The sequence below is a fragment of the Taeniopygia guttata genome, chromosome 6 (assembly GCF_048771995.1).
Source record: "Taeniopygia guttata chromosome 6, bTaeGut7.mat, whole genome shotgun sequence".
NCBI lineage: Eukaryota > Metazoa > Chordata > Aves > Passeriformes > Estrildidae > Taeniopygia > Taeniopygia guttata.
The window spans coordinates 28,627,996-28,644,077 of record NC_133031.1 but is presented as its reverse complement, the minus strand read 5'-3'; the positions used below and the strand labels follow the sequence as shown (position 1 = coordinate 28,644,077).

Here is a 16,082-nt window from a genome sequence, read left to right as displayed (position 1 = left end):
TGATGCTGAAACCAAACCCTGGCATGAAGACCAAGGGCTTTGTGCCAGGCTTTGCCACCTTTGGGCACAGGGACATTGAGGCTTTCTTTTCCTGGTCAGAAAATGAGGATGATGACACTGAGCAGGGTCCCAGCACCCAAAGCAGGCGTGTACTCATCCCCATCCCATAGAGTCTACAGCAGGTGATGATCCTTGTCAAAGCCCCAAAGGGGCTGTGAGGACCTCTGAACCCACCCAGCGTGGGTTAGACACACCCAGCACTCTGTGGTGGTGTGGGCAGAACGAGCAGCACTAACCCCGCTGGCCTGGGAAGCCAGGGAGCAGAGAGCTGAAGGCAGGATGCAATCTCCTGCTGGGTGGAAGAAAAGGGAATTACGTCCTCCCTGGGAATACCCTCCTGAGGCTTTTTCCTTCCCCTTTGGTAAAGATAAAAGAAACATGGTCCACCTCCTGTGCTGAAGAGCTCCCATTCCTCCCCAGCCTTCCTCTCCTTCTCCTTCTGCTCAGCCTCCCGAAAGCAAAGAGCAAGAGGAGTCAATAAGGGAACAGCAAAGGCTGTGGAGAGGGGGACTCTGTTTTTGCTGAGCACCTGGAGCTGTCAGAGGGATCAGCCAAGAGACAGGATAGCAGCCCACAAGGAGCCAGCTCCTGGTCCAGCACCCCTCCTTGCTGAGCACCTCCCCATCACGAGACATCACCCACAAGCATCACCTGCCTTGGACATGAAGGGGAGTGTGCTTAAGGGATTTCCTCTCAAAATATAATAAGCAAAGGTTGCTCTGGCCACACACATAATGAGTTTGGCACCAGGAGAATGTGTTTCTCTTTGCCTTTGGCTCCTGCAGATTGAGGCTCCTCGTTGCCCGATGAGCATGGCTGTGCCTGTGCCTTGTAGCCACAGTGTCCTTTTAGATCGTCTCCTCTTTGTGATCCGCACATCCAAGGGGAGCCTTCTCCCACAGTCAAAGTTGCAGCCTTGTGTTGTGACAATTTCCATTGTGCCAGATGCTTCTCCTTCAGCTTGGGATTGGGCTGCAGTGAAAGGGAACAACCTGAAACACATTAATTCTTTCAGAATATAAAAAGCAGCAATCAAACTTTCTGTATCACTTTCTAAGGGGAATAAAAAGCTTCAGGGCCAAACGTCTTTAAAACCCGAAAATAAGAATTATTTTATAATAGTAATAAAAATAATAATATTAAAAAAAAAAAGCAGCAGCAACAACAACAAAACCTCCAAACCATCATACAGCTAATGCAGAGATTCTGCTAACAAATTCTATATAAAGAAGCTGTCAGTAGAGGAGCAGAATTGTGGAAATGAAGGCTCATGGAGAGCTGTGAACGCGGCGGTCCCGACCCGGCGGGGCCGGGGACGGAAGGTGGCAGTGCAGCACAACGAGAGCCGAGCGCGCCCGACTGCAGAGCATCATCTGTTTATCCTTCCCGAGGCACAGGGCTAGCAAGTTTAACCATAAAAACCCCCACCTCGTTAAGTTTGGGGCTTATTTGTTTTTTTGGTATGGTATTTTTTTTGTCTTTTTGTTTGTTTTTTTTTTCGTTGTGTGTTTTTTGCGTTTTTGTTTTTGTTTTTTAAATGCTCAGATCAAGCTAAAATTAAGGAGAAAGCAGCCGAATCATTTAAGAAAACAAGAGCGAGAAATACAAATAGATATGTGGTCTGGTTTATGCACGCACACAAAACCTAAACAAACATGAGACCTTTCGTCGAGGTGAACAGAAAATCTAAGAATTACAGTGTATTGTCACAGTCACTCACACATCTCTATGCATTTGCTATTTTTTCTGATCAACGATCAGAAAAAATTGTTTTTAAAAAGGAGTAAAGATTTCCCATAGGCTACATTCATACTGATATATTCCTTTCAGATTTGTCTTTATTTTCAAACCTCATTCTACATTTTCCCCCAAATACTTTGTTACAGCATCCTTATATTTTCTTTCACAAAAAAGGGACAGTAGACATTCAGGGTAATGAAGAAAAACACTCTTGACTCTGTTTACTTCCCACTGAGAGCCAATTGAATACATGACCCACCAGAAAAGAACAATTTTTCATTCGTTTTCAACTTTCTAGGACTGGAATAACTTCAGTGTTCAAAAAAATCCTTACTCTTCACCAAAAACAGAACAAATGAAGTCCAGTTCTTGCTTTTTTTTTTTGGTTTACAGCATTCAATATTCATAAAAACAACTTTAAAAAAATCCAAGGGGATTAACTTTCTAAACTTAAAAACATATATCTATTTTATAATTATTTCCCCACATTTTCCATTGTTTGATGTATTAGATATCATGAGGATAATAATTTAGGGCCTGATTCTTCAACATTCTTTTTTTTTTTTTTTTTTTTTTTGCTGGATCTGAGGTATTTACCAGGTGGAGTATTTCAGGGGCAGGGTAGCTGGGGTCAGAGCCAGCACCCCTTGAGCACTGAACCCACTGAACTGGGGGGTCCCCGAGTCCAGCTGAGCATTACAAGGTGGGTTCTGCACTCCCTGCTCACACAGGGCTCTGGCAGAGATGCTGTGGTTTCCTTTGCAGCATCCATGGCCTGGGAAAGGGGACAGACCCTGACTTGGGACCAGTGCTGGAGTGAGCATCCCCAGCTTTCCTGACCTGCCTCAGGAGTCCCTGCACTGAGTCACCCAGGAGCTGGATCCCAGTTTCTAAAAAATACACAGCACAGCTTAGCATTAAAGACACCCTCCAGAACATTTAAAAATAAAAAGGGAACATATTAAACACAGTTTTTAAAGGGAAATCATAAGCTTACATTAAAATGCTTCACACAGTGGGGAGGGAAAAAAAAAGAGAAAGGTCTTAAGTTTTCCAAAGCTTAAAATAAGTTGATTCTGCTTTAGAAATTGCACCCTTTAGGCTGAGGATGTTATTTGTTTTAGGCTTTTTTACGCAGTTTTGTGGAAATATACAGGCTGCAGAAGGGAGGAGAAAACATCAAGAAATGTGTGTGCGGTGGAGGGGGGGGAAGGGAAGACTGACAATAAAATAGATCTCCTGCTAAATGCATATTCTTCTATTTATGTATTTGATAATGAGACAGAAATGCCCTTGGCACTCCGTAAACAACAGCTCCACAACCAGGAGGGAAGGGCAGAATAATGCATAGCCATGTTTCAAATCATAAACTATTTCAAGAGCTATTAGCATGCCAGCCTGCTAGATTATTGGGGATTTTAGTTTTATTTTAAGCTAATGTTTACCATTCTTAAGCAATTTTGCTGCTTACCTAATTGCTGGTTTTGCAGGTTTACAGAAGATCGTTGCTTGTGAAGCTCCTCTCCTACAAGAAGTTCCTAAGAAAGGATAGGTGGTTTAACTCTAATACTCATAAGAAAATTTTTAGCTTTGTATCAATACAGCAAAATGTTTATATAAATACTTTTTATAATATAAGGCTAAATTTAGGGGTTATTCACCACGACGAGTTGGCAACGCAATTCAGAGCTCCATAACTTTCAGAAAGGAGATAAGGGACGTTCACATTCATAATAAAAATAGATTTTTCTTCCTTTGCTTTTAAAGATGCTTTTTGCATTTTCAAACAACATTCCTTCATAATAACAAAATGTTTTTGTGTGTAAAGTTTGCAGTGTCAGATGGTATAGCTATCGTATGATTTAAAATTAAACAATATAATTACCATTTGGCAACCGATATTTAAAGCTGTAGCAACTATTTCTTCAGACATTATTTAGACTGTATTTAGAAATACAAATGAAAGCTATATTTTTCCTGTACATTAATTTCAAAACCTTGGAGCTGGAATGCTTATTTCTTTCTTTTTTCTTTTTTGTTTTTTTTTTTTTTCCACAAACCCCCAAACTATTTCTGTTTAAGAAAATTGGGTTTGTGATATTTTGAATAACAAGCTTTTTTACAGCTGTTCAAGAATCCTGCTGCACTGAGACGGTGAGTGGAGAGCTGCAGGAGAAGGTGGAATATCTTCAATTGGATTTTATTACTGAGTCTGTTCCTGTGTTCTAATCACTGGATATGGAGATGGGAGCTAGGGATGACTGGTAACCATTTGGAATTAATATTTCTTCAGTTATCCAATTCAGGGTGTTTAACAGTTCCTAAAATTAATACCAACAATGATAAAAAAACCACTCATTTGTATTACAAGATGAATATAGGCATCTAGTTTCTTTGAAAGTGGCTCATTACCAAAATTTACCACAGCTTTATCTTGGTCCTCCGTTTATTCCAATAATTAACCAAGTCATCATTATCTGTTAGTCACAATGCATTTTTTCAAGATGATGGATATGTAGAATTTTACATATTTATTTTTAAAAGCCCATAATATCTATTGGAGAGAGAAAAGTAGGATACGGAATTTCTCCTTGTAGCTGCAATTTTTTTCTGAAGCTCAGGCTACAGAAAACAAAGGCATTATATTTCCATGAATCTACTACAGCCAAACTAGGAATCAGAAAGGCATTTTACTTCAAAATATCTGCATGAATTTTGAAAGTGATTTTCAACTGGATGTGTAGAAATGCCCATTCTTCTATTTTCTTGGTAAGTATTATATTTATTTAACTCATCAGGATTTTTTTTCTCTCTCTCTTTAAAACATCCTTTTTCTCATTCATTTCTGAGCCGTTTAATTTTGTTTAATAAAAGAATACAAATCCTGCACTGCGGTGAGAGGCAGAACTTTTCCTCCCCTGTTTCTGGAGCCATTTCAATCTATAAGGTGTATCAATAAGCAGAGCAAAAGGCAGCAGAGAGAGTCCCCGGCAGCAAAGGCAGCGCTCCGACCCTGCCTGGCTCCCCAGTGTGCGCACAGGCTCCAGCCCCAGCACAACTCCCCAAGCTAAAACCACATTTCTTCCAGTGCCCATCTCACATGGTAATTTGGGATAGAAAAACACTGCTAAAAACATCTCATTAAGGGCTGAGAGGGAAACAATTTTTATAAGGGGCACAAAAAAAGACAATAAAAGGGACATTCTTACAATTCTTCTAGATGCTTGAAGACAGAGACATTTTTGTTTTATTTTGTTAAGCTTTTCCCCAATGTTCAGAATTTTTCCAGCCCAAGCAAAAGATTTTATTTCTATTTTATCTTTTTACTGCCTCATTGTGCCTGTAAATGTTGACTTTCAGGGATTTCATAATAGTAAAAATATCAGCCAGAGACATCAGCACTGTAGAAGTTTTGCAAACGGTGGATTAAAATCTTCTGATGCAGACATTAAAATCAAGCAAGTTAAATAATGTTAAGCAATGTCACTTGCATGCTAACTTACCTAATGGGAAATACTCAGTGCACTTGCACAGTAAAGATCTCGGCTCAAGAACTTCTCTTGCTAACAGCAGTGAGAAATAACCAACACTGAGGAATTTATATCAGCAATATCTCTTCTCGCTGCTGATAGCTAGCCACATGTATGCCAGGGTGGCACGGAGCATTATTATCTCATAAAACACTGCAGAGCTATCAGCTTTTCAGTGGGTGTGTGAATCATAAGGCTGCCTTAGCATGAATGCATTTAATTGTGTGAAGAGGGTATTTCCCAGCATTTGCTTAAACATTTGAAAAACAGCTTTGCTTGTCAATTGTCACTCAGGTTTGTATTGGGAACAAACAGGGAGCAGAAGCACAAGAGAGGAGTGTTGTGGGAAAGGGTCTGGGGGTAGGTTCAACTGTAAACCTCCAGAAAAATGCTGGGAGTGTTTTCTTGTGGTTTAATTCCTCATTCTCCAAAGGGCTCTACTTGTTTTAAGTTGTTAATCTCAGGCTGGAGGCCAAACAAACCTTTAAGCCATTGGTGGGGAGAAGTTCCTCCTGGTCAACCAGCTCATTACAGCCTGGCCAGATTTGGGGGCCAGGCTGCTCTGCTGGAGCCAAAAGAGGTGGATTTTTGTGTCAATGGACCGTGCTGGGTCACTGTGGGGTGTCCACGGCACACAGCCCTACAGGGTGGGCGCCTACAACCAACTTTGCTCGGGGGACTTTCATGACGTGCAGGACCCTTTGCTGTTCTTCTCACCCCCAGAGCTATCACAAGGACCACGCACACTCCCCATGTCACCCCCAGCAGGACTTGTCCCTCCGTGGGGACACTGTGCTGGTGGGTCAGGACACAGCAAAGCCCACACCAGAGCACGTCCTTGCTGCCCCTGCCCAGGCAGTGGCTGCACGTTGAGCCAGGAAAGGGAAACATGGGCTCCTACAGCCGCTGCCTCACACATGCCAAATGAGAAATGCTTTTCCCCTTTTCATTACACGGGTTTCTTAATAAAAACTGAAAGAGCTTTTTTTTCAGAAAATGAACCCCAGGGGCCCAATCAGTGAAATACATTAACCTTTCAACTGTCAGCCCCCCCTCCCTTGAAATTAAGCAATATCAGCCCTTGAAACTGCTAAATTACCTTCTTATTTTTTAATTGTGTAATGATGGTCCAACAAAAAAAGGACCAACTCAGGACTAGTAAATATTCAATGAAGAAATTTATTGTAGTTCTTATAAAGGGAATACCCACGGCTTTCTTCACATGGACTTAAATCAGGCAGAAACTGGAGCGATAGGCATAAAATGAAATAACGGATGCACTATTTCTAGTGGGATTTACATCACCATTTGGTCTAATTATTCCTGATATTTCACCCATCATATTAGAAGCTTCTTCAGGGAAAGAAATAACAGTTTGTCTCCTTGAGAACAAAGAACAAAGTGTCTCTTTGCTCTCAAGAAACTCAGCTATCATTATGAAGAGAAAGAATCTGTCCATTATCAAGAAATCCCACTAGAAAGCTTGAATATCTTACCAAATCATTCCTGAGCACACTAAAAATACCAGCAAATGAAAGAGAGAGAAACTATGGGACCTTGGAAAATAAATAAATAAAGGAGGCATCATGGATGCTCCACAACCCACTCATTTTTTTTCTTACAGAATTATATTAATCCAATAACCAAACTGTGCCTGGCATGTACAGTTAACCTAAGCAGGACAGCCACCACCCCTTTATATTCCTTGTTCAGCAAGGCACACTTTCAGCTCTATCTGTGGTCCTGGATTAAGTGGTGGGAATGCATTTGCATACATTTGCACGGTGAGTAATTCACCGTGAGTGATTTTGTATGGGACCCACTTCCAGAATGTGTGAACTTTCTGAGATTGGATTTCATGAGGACTGGATGGTAAGCTTTCGGAGGAATTTAATACAGACCTAGGACCATGCACAGCTTTCAGGAAAGGAATTTCTTAGGACATACGTAAGAGTCCTTTGTTCTGGGCCTTGTATTTAATACTGCAGTATCTAGTTAAAAAGCATTTTAAATGAGCACATGGAGCCGTGGGGTTCAGGTGCACTAATTTGACAACTTCCTAAACAGGATCTTGCTGGGTCAACTTGTGAACTGGGAATATCCCCGGGTCTGAGAGAAAGAGCAAGCATTTCCCAGCATCCTGCCGTGATCCTGCACCTCTATAGGCAGTCACACTTTGAAAAATGAAAGAAAATAAAACCTCAGCATGCAGAGATAAGAGGGCTGAAAATATCAGCTTCATGAAGAAAATATTTTGCCTTTTTCCTAAAATACAGGAACTTCTCCAAGTCTTTCCAAAGCTCTTTTCCAGTTCCTAAACACAGACAAATGCTGCTCAGTCACTGCCAAAGGGGATATTGAATATATTTGACCTTGTATTTAGATGTTGTTTAACTACATTCAGCTTTATTGCTTGTGAAAATCATTGGTCCTTGAAAATAGGGTTCTTAAGCTTAGCAGCAGTGGCACAATTTACACTGGTACATGGTGCCCAACATCTGGGAAATTCCACCAGTAAATCAAGGATGAAGCGTGCAACTGCAGATCTCTGGTTCAGTGTGTGGGAGTGGGGTTCTGCTCCAGTAAGAAGTTTCATGGCAACAGGATGTTTTATGTTATGTTATGTTATGTTATGTTATGTTATGTTATGTTATGTTTTGTTATATGTTACGTTATGTTATGTTACATTATGTTATATGTTGTGTTGTATTATGTTGTTATGTTATGTAGAAATGAATACTCCCTCAGATAGTTTGCAGAGTTCTCGTTGAAATCAATAACAAATATGTTCCAAACTGAGACAGAAAATAGCATGGAGTTTGGATGTGGACTTTCTGTGGTTACTGTGGTCCTTTAAAGCATCTGTAAAGGATTGAGTATCTCAAGGAACTATCTGCCTTTGCCTTCTATTGAAAACAATTGCAAGTGGGATGCATGCCCTAAATTGTGATGTTAGTGAAAGCTGAACATAGTCCCAGATTGCAAAATCAGGCCAGAATGATGAAAACATTTGTAGATGTGCTACCCTTTTATTTTCTTTGGCATGCTCTAAGTAACCTCTGACCTTTTCTTTCCCCATGTAAAGCTGGTCTTTGTTTGAATGGAAACAGAATGTGAAAATGATGACAAGGGGATTTTTGAAACAAATACAATAGCAAAAAAACAAAGGCAAATGAACTTTCACTGAAATCTAGTACCCCATCAAACTCTTATAAGTGTACGAAAAGAGCAAGCTTCAGGATTATGAGATAATTTTATCTAAGAAAAATGATAGGCTGAGAAATACAACTGCACTTGAACGTGATGTAAAGGAGCCATGCCAGTCTGTGGTGGTTTTGTTCAGGAGGCAATGGAGCACCCCCAGGCTAAGCTGTGTCTCTGGGAGGTGGTGTCACTGCCACCAAGAAACTCTTATTGGATTGATAAATGTGAATGTAAATTACCAGTAGGTCAGTGGAGCTGCTGCAACCACTCCTTCTTCTTCAAATGGGATGGGGGAGAGAAACAGAAAAGTAAATGTTAGAAAACTTGTGGATTGAGATAAAGAAGTTTAATGGAGAAAGCAAAAGCCACATTAACAAATGAAGTGTAACAAGGAATTTGCTTTCTATTTCCAGTGGTCAGGCATTCAGCCATGCTCAGGAAAGCAGGGCTCCATCACACCTAAAGGTTTCTAGTGAAGAAAAACCTGATCACTCCCAGCAACTCCATTTCCTTCCTCTCCCCCCAGCTTTACATACTGACCATAACACCACATGGTCTGGACTATCCCTGTGGTCAGCTGGGGTCAGCTGTCCTGGCTATGTCCCCTTCAGCTCCTTGTTAACCCTTAGGCACATTGTTAACCCCAAGACACAGCCCCATACCAGTTACTGTGAAGGAATTTAACTCCAACCCAGTTAAACCCAATGTTTCCTGGCATGTCTCCCAAACTCTACCTGCAATACACGTCAAGAAGTATAGAAACAAAATTCTTCCCAATTTAGTTATGACAGCTTTAGAAGAAGGAGAATTGAAGTGATCACAACTAGTTTGAGGTACAGGACATCATCCTATGGGAAGCAAGAGATTGGTGCCATTTGCTGGTGGGAAATGCACAGAGGAGCACTGTCTCAGTGTTGAGTACCGACAAGGCCATGGGATTTCCCCTGTGGGGTACACTGCCCCACTAGCAGTCGCCGTTCACCAGCTGCCAAAGAGAAACTCAACACTTGCATGGAGGCATGAAACATCTTACCAGGCCATCAAGGTGATGATTACTCCCCTTTCCACATGAGAAAACATAATATCATGATTCTTCAGTTTATAGTTTGTTCTCCAAAGCCAGCCTCTCTGGCTCTGTCTTTACCCACTCTCTCACCCTGCTTTCACTCTCCCCTCCCCTCTCCTCCCCTCCCCAGTCTACCTCTTTTTAAGGGAGCAGACACAATAACTTTACTTTCTCATTCCTCTTCTAGAAAGATTCCCTTGCCAAAATGTGTTTTTGAAAATCACCTGTATCAACAGGATCCTTTTAGGTCATACTCTTCTCTTGAGCATAAAGTATGTCTAGCCAGACTCATCAAAATATGAGGAACTCCCTCGCTTGACGATACAGCTTCTCACAGGCAAGGCACAGAATATGTTAAGGTCCTTGTCAGCTGGTGGCTGGGTGTTTCTGCACTTGGTGAATATGGTCAGAGTTCACTGATGTTTCTGAATCACCATCAGTATGAACAGTCTCCATGTTCTGTTTCAAATGCTTTCGGTGCTAGACGAACCTGTCTGTAGTTAATATCCCAAAATCAAGGGGTCAGAATTGCCTCACCACAGTTATTCTGATGTGTTTTCTCCATGAGATGGGTTGCTGAGTGAGTCTTGCTTCTCTCATGCTTGACTCATTTAAGAAATGTCACTTTCTTGCTTTCAGGACTTGTCAGAAAAAAAAAATCAGGGGATGATATTCCACAGATCAAAGTGGACTACTGCCAAACTTATATCTCAAAATACATGCATTGTTCTTAAAAAGATTTGGTACAGGAAATGTACAGTGTCGTTTAAATGTGTTTATTGAAAATTGAATTAATGTATGCAATACATTTACTAAGAAATTTTAATTATGTTGGTGGAGAGAGGTCACATATGCATATCTGTGTCAGTGCTGACTGCCACTTCCTCTGTTCTGAAAAATATTTGACAGTGAATAAGGAATATAATTCTGTAGTTGTATATTCAACATGCACTTAAAAAATCTATCCCAAATTCCAGATACTCTGGGAAATTTTAAAAATACTGTGTTTAAAAAAAAAACCTCTTCGATGTTCAAGCCCCAAAAAGGTAGAACAAAAATAGCCAATCGCTTCGACCCAATTACATTTTGTGAACCACAGATAGTCAGGATTAAAGGCAGTAGATGTGGAGGAGCCTTTTTTAAACTAGAAGTGACTGTTATACTCAGAACAAGCAGTCTGTAGGTCAGCAACAAATTTTACTCCAGAATTATTGACAATCACTGTTAGGGAATGTTTGAACCAGCTCTTTAGGAAACAGAGGAGGAAAACATTAATGTAAGTATATTATCTCCAGCCAAGAGAGGGAAGTACAGTTATTAGATGCAGACTGATTCCTTTAAGTAACATGCTTCTGTTTCTTAGATTTAAAAAGCCAGGAAGGCTTGGTAAAAGCTGAAAGATTTCCTTCAGTAGGAAGTTTGTTGCTTTCAAGAAAGGGTGAAGGCATCTGGAATTCAAATCAACAGTGCTAAGAGCTCCCAGTGCTTCAGGAACTAGGGATTTTGTTTTGGTATCCTGAGAATTAGACACAAAGGTTAAAGGTGTTTAATAGGGATGCAAAAGTGTAAGCTGAATTTCCAGGAGAGCTGGGTGAACTGGGGAGATTGATATCTGCAATACACTCTGGAAAGCTGACAACTTTAGGCAGTCTTCCATCACATATGGCACACAACCCTGGGATTTTGCTGTATTTGGGTAAACTAATCACAGCATGGACTGAAGAGCCACCTGAGAAAGTGTCCTTCCCATAGAGCCCTGGAATCTGACAGTGCCATGCCTGGAAGCAGAGCTGGTGTGATGCTGCAAGAGCTGCAGCAGCAGCTTCCATTGCTGCCCCTCTCATGGTGGTAAAACGGGGAGTCACAGCAGAAAACTGAGCCATATAAGACCTCACATCTCCATCGTTGTAAAAACAGTGCAACTAAGAAATTACTGTAATTTTTTGGGAATGCCATGCTTAACTAATGTAGTACCGTGAGTTTAAAAGACAGGTGGGTTTTTTTTTGTTTGTTTGTTTTTTTTAATACAGAGAGCTGACACAAATACCACATGCAGAAGTACCCTTTTCAGAAGTACCCCTAAAATAAACAATTCCTTTTGGAAGAAGGAAGTTAGAGGACATTCAAATACAGTTGTCGACACATACTGAGGAGTAGAAATTATTGCACAGGTGCTCATGGTTACACTGCAAGAAGATTAAGCCACAGTCCTTCCCTTTCATTGCAACTGTATTTTTGGCTACAAGCTACATGACTGCTGCTGGCAGAGGGCACATTCTGTGGTTCACCATTGCCCATCTTTCCAGGCTTTTCATTTGCCAGTGTCTCAGTTAAGCAGATTTAAGAGATTACCCTCCTCAAAGGGCTGCAAAGTTCCTGGCACCACAGTCCCAAGGAGTAACTATCTTCATATACAGGAGCCACAGGGCCCCCTGCAATCCCCTATGGCTGTGTCCAGCCAAGCTGTGACTAATTACCTCATTTTCATAGTTAATACATCTAGGGAGGAAGGAGTAGTGAAGACTTTGAAGGAGAATTCCTGATGGCTGAACTTTGATTTCTCCCCTCAGAACAGAGCAGGGAGCCTGTGATTTTGTCTACTATGAAAATAGTCATTTTAGGGGAAAGTGGGTATGAAGAAGAGTGTTTCCACTGACAGTGCTCTGCTACCTGGGGTGTGGGAGGTCCCACAGGGAGGTCACTGGAGTAGAGGTTGCCCCTTAGCACATAGCCCTGTGTCCTGTAGGTTTTCCCAGTTTCAGGTACTCAGCCATCCTTTTCCACTCCTTTGTCACCACAGGCAGTGGCAGAGGGACACCCAGCAGATGATGCAAACCCGAATGTCGTTTTGGAACACTTGATACTATTTTATGTGTCTGCAGCTGCTTGTGCACCTAAATGTCATTCAATAAATACCTAGAAAGGTTCATGGAAGGAGTGATCAATCGAATCCCATCTGAGTTGTCTCTTGGTCTCTGTTTCCCTGGTTCCTTTGTTACGCTTGTTGCATTTGTATACAGACAACTCAGAAACTTTCCTAGGTGACCTTTGAATCTCTGCCTTTCTTCCTTTGTTCCATTTCCTGAGTTTTTCATTTAATGTTCTCCCTGCACTTTTTTCCTTTTCTGTGGATCTTGCTCTACCTGTGTCATCACTTAAGAGTTTTTTCTCTATTGTTCAAGTATTTACTTCTGCAGCTTCTTCTTGTGGTGTCTGTCCTTGCTGTAATCTTGACCTCACCCTTCTGCCCATTCCTTTAAAAGCTTCAGTTTCTCTATGGGGCTGTCTTCAGTTTTCTTTCTGTTCAAATTAATTCCATCCTACCACTTACTGACATGTTCCAAAATAAGCCCTAAATGTCCAATAAAAGTAAAAACCTCCTACGTTAGGTCCTGCTCCAAACGTGATGAAGTCAATGGAAAGGCTCTCTCAGCTTCCAAAGACTGGGTCTGATTTGTGTAACTTTCTGATTCTCTCCTGTGCACACAGGCCCTGATGCTATTTTTAAACCATGGCTTTCACATTGCAAAATACTTGTGACTCTGTTCTTACACCCTCAGAGAATTATGAAAAGGGAAATAAAAAAGTAGGGAATCTTTTAGGATCAAAATTAAAACTGTAACCAAAAATAGAACAGCATCATTAACCAGGAATTTAACTTCAGATGCAAGTATTTTTGTCCTGGAAAACAGACTAGGTTTGGAAGGCTTCTGCCATTGGGTATTTTCTCTTCCACATTTAATGGCATAATGCATTTATTTTTCGCATTCCTAACATATTTGGAAGCATCCCTAGTGACATCTGAAAGGTGTAAGATTTCTGCAAAGGCTGAGCACTTTGGACATATGCTGAATGAATATCTTCATGCCCTAAACTAAAAAGATCCAAATCACTAACTGGTTTTGAATCTTTACACCAATGCATTTTGTTCTTTAGTTCAAAATTAATGAAGATGTAAAGAAAGTGAAAAATATTCTTATTATTAAAGTTTCCAAAGCAGCTTCAGCAACATTTGAGAAAGTAAAAAAAAAATTCAGTCTGGGGTGACAAAGTCACTTGACACCTCCTTGCAGCCTATGAGTTCTGGTTACCCTTTGGAGAGGCTTTGATTCAGATTCAGCTTTTTGGCCTTTGCAGAAAGTAGAGGTCCAAAATCGATGAAACAAAGAAGTTAGGGAACATGAAGCTCTCCTAAGACAGCCAGAGAAAACTTATTCCTGGTAACTGCCCAATAGAGGCAGTGAGTTTTATCATAGTAGTAGTGAAATATTCTTAATATCAAAAAAGAAAAAGGATGTGGCTCTGAGCTACTGTGGAAATTTTACTTGCAAAGCAGAAGTCTAGAGAGTCAAAGGAAATGTCGTATTCTTGCAGCGTGGCCTTTCTGCCACCGTCTATTCCGTTAACTACTTTGTTAGTGACACCTGTATTATTACCTGATAAGAACTGAATCCTTCAACTTTAATGAAGGCCCTGGAAAAAATTCCCATTTGGAGAGAAAGGGTGTTTCAGCATAAGGTATATCTTAACCTCCTCAAGGTCTTAGGCAAAGATTCTTCAGGATTAGGATGTGGTACATCTCACAGAGATTCTGCATTTTGTTCTTCTAAAGTGTAGAACTAAATAACAAAAAAAGAGGTTTCTATTTCTTGATAAAGACTAAATTCCTTCTTTTATAACAATCTGAGCACATTTTAGTGTCTGGTTCCAGCTAAAGTGGAAGCTGTATCAAGTCCATGTGGTTATATTGATTTTAAGGTTTGATTAGCAAGCTACTTCAACCTGAGTTTAATTTTATGTCTGTGAACAGTCACTGGACTCAGCAGGAAAACTCATGGCCACAATCTGATGTGTGTTCATGTGCATTTTTTAAGGGCAAACTAAAGGGCAAACACCTCAACCTGTTTTGAAACATAGCTCAGGCACAGTAGGGAGTATTGCTGTTACACTAAATAAGAACAGGCCTTCCACTGGTGCAGGAGTGAACAGGTTCACTGAAGCCAAAGATAATAGGTTTATGAGACTTGCACACCTGTCCTGTTGTTATCATCAAAGTTACTAGGAGTAGCTGGACAAAAAATGTACAAAATAATTTCATCCTCCAAAACGTCTTGGCACTGTTCTTATTCCTTAGAGCTTGCTTTGAAAGAAAAATGCTAACTGTCCAAAAGCCCTGTTGTGTCATCTTTTGTTTCAGAGTTGGACAGATAACCTGCAGAGGTCCCTTCCAACCTCAACCATTTGGTCATTCTGTTTGCTTCCTCTTAACACTTTTTTAACTTTTAAAAGAGATTTCACTGCCAGGAAAAAAAAAAAAAAAAAAAAAAAAAAAAAAAAAAAAAAAAAAAAACACCCAGAAAAAAAATCAAAGAAAAATAGGAGATAATGGGGAGACTATAATCACTACCACAGAAATGATAGTATAAACCTGTACTAGCTGATAGTAGGGAAAAAAGAAAACAGAAGAAAAGTGGCAAAATATTAAAAACCTAATTTTAAAAATGTTTTTTTAAAGAACACAGTTTTTGTCAGGAAAATTCTGATGTATTCTCTGACATATCTAATGTCAGTATCTGCGTTTTCTCTCATTTTTCTAGTCAGGATCAGAAACAAAACCAAACAAAACAGAACAAATGTTAAAATCTGTAATCTTTCTGACAACCTCTGACAGCTTGAAAGAGAAATGTGATAACCCTCCTACTACTGGATACGTCATTTTGGTAAGGGAGCTTAAAACTGAACTTGAGGATCTTCATCTTGTGAACATGGCTCAGAATCATCCCTATAGAATGATGCCTACAGAAGCCACACTCAGGGACTAGCTAACAAAATGTACAGGCAACTGAGCCAATAATAGAGAAAGGAAAGAGATTGAAAAAGGGAGTGGAAGAAAGGGAAATATTTTGTTGCATCTCTCTCTCCACCTCCCTTTGTCTGCTTTGTCCCTCAAGGTTCAGCTGTGTGGGCTGCATTGTGTGAACTTGTCTTTGATATCAGTGGGGACATCTAATTAAAAATTAATGCCATGATATGGCCCCAGGTATTTAAATTAACGAGATGTTAAATACTCTGTAGTTTTATCTGTAAATAGATGACATCGATGCAGCCTGATCCCAAGAGTGATTTGTAATATTCTGGATTGTCCACTTAAGGCTTGGGGCCTGATCCACAGTCTGCTGACATCTATACAAGTCTTTCCTTTGTCGTTTTTGGAAGCAAGGGTCCTGGATCACTCACTCATAGCTCTCATTTATTTTTCTATCTGTTTATCAATGTCTGCATGCAGATATCTGATCTCTCCTTTCCCCTATCTCCAAATATTTGGGTTTTGCATCAGTGAATGTCCTTAATTTGGGGGTAATTTCAATTAATTTTTAACTGCTTTTTCCTTTGTAACTATTTTTTGCCTTTTCATTCCTGACTAATTGTCAGTTTTTGTTCAATATTTACAAGTTTTGCATTGAGTCATATTTCTTATGCTA

The 16,082-nt window shown here is 40.3% G+C and overlaps 1 long non-coding RNA gene across 1 annotated transcript; it reads right to left on the bottom strand.

The window, feature by feature from the left end:
* Positions 1-699: 699 nt before the first annotated feature.
* Positions 700-5,510, bottom strand: LOC115495814 (uncharacterized). The gene is made up of 3 exons (XR_003961156.4): positions 5,304-5,510; positions 3,272-3,338; positions 700-1,052 (listed from the first exon to the last, which is right to left on the bottom strand). It is a non-coding gene; the product is annotated as an uncharacterized lncRNA (long non-coding RNA).
* Positions 5,511-16,082: the final 10,572 nt, after the last annotated feature.